General features: G+C 33.5%; 1 non-coding gene across 1 annotated transcript; it reads left to right on the forward strand.

Moving 5' to 3' along the window:
• The first annotated feature begins 2883 nt into the window (after positions 1-2883).
• On the forward strand, positions 2884-2990 carry LOC141716519 (small nucleolar RNA R71). The gene has a single exon (XR_012573226.1). It is a non-coding gene; the product is annotated as a small nucleolar RNA R71 (small nucleolar RNA).
• The last annotated feature ends 638 nt before the right edge of the window (positions 2991-3628 follow it).

The raw sequence follows: 3628 nt of genomic DNA on the forward strand, positions 1-3628 counted from the left end.
TTTTCGGAATTAAAACGGGTCTTTGAATCATTTTATAATTAAATAATAGGGTTCGAGCTCCCGAATCTCACTTTAAAATGATTTAAGAATAATTATCGAAACTATAATTATCTAAACTATAATTAAATAATAAGGTTCGAGCCTTGAAAATAATTTAAAATAATATTTTAAAACTCGAAACTATTTTTCGGAATTTTTAAGTCAAAAATAAATAATTAAATCTAATTAAATAATTAATTAAACATAATTTATAACTAATTAAATTAATTAATCAATTAAAATTTAATTTAATTGAATAATTAAATAATTAATTATCAACTAAAATTAATTAATTAATTAATTAAGATTTATTTTAAAATTAAAAATATTTTTTAGAAAATAAATAATGAATTTTTTAATTTAAAATAATTAAAAACAATTTATTAAAATAATTATAAAAAGGAGATACAAATTCTGAAAATAAATAAAACATAATCTAATTTTTGTATATTTTAAATACTAAAATCAGATTTTTAAAAATTTTTAAAACAGAAATATTAAATCTATAAGTTTTGCAAACGACAGGGGTGGAAATTGTAATTTTCCCCCTCCCTCTTCCTCACGCCGGCCGGAACTCGATGGCCGCCGCCATGGAGCTTTTTCGGCGGCCGAAAACTCCCCAGAAATATGCCATAAATTGCAGAATTCAAGAACAAATCACCAGGAACTCGAATATAACAACAAATCGACTAAACCATCAATAAATCAGCCGGAAATTTAACCGAAAAAACACGCCGCCGCCATACCCGATTTCTGACCAACACCAACCAGGAATCATTGGTTGATTTCAAATATACCATTCGATTTGTTGTTAAACGATCTACTCATCCATGCAATCAATTTCAACTAAAAACCCCTAAACAAGAAACACCTAATTTCCGATTAAGAACATTCAAACATATAAACCCTAATTTTATTAATCCGATAATCAAACTCAATTTTCTATATTTTATTGAACTCCAAATTCACCATATAATATACCAAAATGTCCAGGACAAAATTATCTGCAAGATTAAGCCATCAAATCACATAAACAACATCAATATAAAAAATTCCTCTTTTAATCACTAATTAATTCGAAATAAAACAAATAAATAAGATCAAGACCTTGATTTCTGCACTAAAATGGATGGTTGATTCTGAAAGAGCTTTTCGAGAGCTTCGATTCGGTATATGGCACGCTCGATTTTGAGTTCGATAACGCCTTCGGATTTGAGTTTGATTTTCAAGAACGCGATGATGAATTAGGGTTTTCTCTGTATTTTCTATATTTTTATTGATCGATTATGATTATACGAATAAAATAAAATAAAAACTAGGATATTTATATTTATCGGATATTAATACGCGTTGGATCGTATTGGATCGAAAAATAAGTTACTTACCCGCTAAGTAACTGCAAAAATGATCTGTTTAGGATAATTATCAAAACTTTTGGATAATTATCAAAATGGGGCTTCTTATAAAACACGTTATACAGAAATAATGTAATAATATCTCGTCTTTCAAGAATACGGGTTTTGTTGATCTATCGAAATAATTATCGTATCGAAAATTTTACGCCGGGACGTGTACGGGTCAAACCGTACTCCGGATTGAAAAAGTCAAAATATAGAAAATGTTCGAAATAATCAGATTAGGTTAGGAAGTAGTTTTCCGAAGAGTTTCGAGTTGTAAAAATGTAAAAATGGTTAAAGTTGGACGATTCCCGGCTTTATAAAATAGTTTTGTAATTATTCAGAAAATAATTAATAAATTCATAAATCATTATAAAATCATATAACAGTCCAAAAATTACCTGGAAAAATACCGTAACTATCTATATTTTATTCAGGACATAATAAAATTAACATACCTATACTTTACCACATATAACCATCCACATATCAACACCAATCATTAGATAATTCACTAAAAATCATATGATAATCACATAATAATTATTTATTGATAAAAATAATTACACGCTATGTCCCGGATATTACACCTACCTTTTGGAGAAAATTTTTAGATTCTTCATTTTGATGATTTTTAGGGCTAGCGACCTTTCCAGACCTCAAGGTGATTGCCTTCAACTGTTCCTTGACTTCCCTCTTGCCTGGATTAGCTTCTGTATCACTAGGAAGAGTTCCTTGTGGTCGGTTCAATAAAACATTGGTAATTTGCCCTATTTGAATCTCCAGAGTTTTGATTGAAACCACTTGGCTTTTGCATATCAGCCTCAACTCCTCCAACTCATATTTTTCATTCGAAGATGTACCTGTACCTCCATGAGATTGTTGTTGCATTCCCTGTGGATGAAATTGTTGCCTTGGTGCAAACTGTTGCTGAAAACCAGGAGGATTAAAAGACTTGTTTACAAACTGTTGGTAAGGCTGTTGCATACCACCCTGATTATTGCTCCAACTAAAGTTAGGATGGTTGCGGTTGTTAGGATGATAATTGGAAGGAACTGGTTGCTGCGACCTCTGATTGTTGCTCACAAACTGAGCCGATTTACTAGATATAGCACATTACTCCGTCGCATGCGAACCTGTACAAAGCTCATAAATACTAGTTATCTGATGAACACCATAGTTAGCCAGAGAATCCACTTTCATAGTTAACGCCTTTAGCTGAGCAGCTATAGCCGTAGCTATATCCACCTCCAGAATTCCCGCTACCTTACCTTGTGGTAGTCTCTGAGTTGGATTCTGATATTCATTAGCGGTTATCATCTCAATTAGCTCATAAGCTTTCTCATAGCTCTTAGCCCATAAAGCTGCACCTAATGCTGCATCGAGCATAGGTCTTGACTATTTTTCCAAACCATTATAAAAGCAATTTATCACCATACAGTCATGCATTCCATGATGAGGACACTTCCTAAGCATCTCCTTGTAGCGCTCCCAGGCTTCATATAGAGATTCACCTGATTGCTGCGCAAATTGAGTAAGAGCATTCCTCATTGCAGCTGTCTTTGCCATAGGGAAGAATTTAGTAAGAAATTTCTGAGCAAGATCCTCTCATGTCGCAATAGAACCTGGTGGTAGAGAATGCAACCAAATCTTAGCTTTATCCCTTAGAGAAAATGGGAAAACTCTCAGTTTCACAGCATCTTCCGAAACACCGTTGAACTTGAAGGTGTCACAGATCTCGATGAAATCCCTAATGTGCATATTGGGATCTTCTGTTGGAGAACCCCCAAACTGGACTGACAACTATACCATTTGAATCGTGCCAGGCTTGATTTCAAAGGTATTAGCTGTAATGGTTGGCCTGACAATGCTAGATTGAATGTCATTGATTTTCGGTTGAGAATAATCCTTCAACGCTTTCGTTTCTGCTGCTGGTTCTCTCATTGCAACAAAAACTTCTTCTTCAACTTTTTCAACTTCGTCAAGTGTTTCCTTACAAGATTGAGAGAGTGTTCACATACACGCTCTCTAGAGTACCTGAAATACACGAACAAAGTAAACCTTGTAAGAAAATAATCCAAGTCAGTGAACTTTGACGACCACTGATGACAAGCACATAAACTAAATTTAACACCGATGCCCGGCAGCGGCGCCAAAAACTTGTTCGCACAAAACATGCAAGCATACGCGAT

The sequence above is a fragment of the Apium graveolens genome, chromosome 3, assembly GCF_009905375.1.
Source record: "Apium graveolens cultivar Ventura chromosome 3, ASM990537v1, whole genome shotgun sequence".
In the NCBI taxonomy this organism is placed as follows: Eukaryota; Viridiplantae; Streptophyta; class Magnoliopsida; order Apiales; family Apiaceae; genus Apium; species Apium graveolens.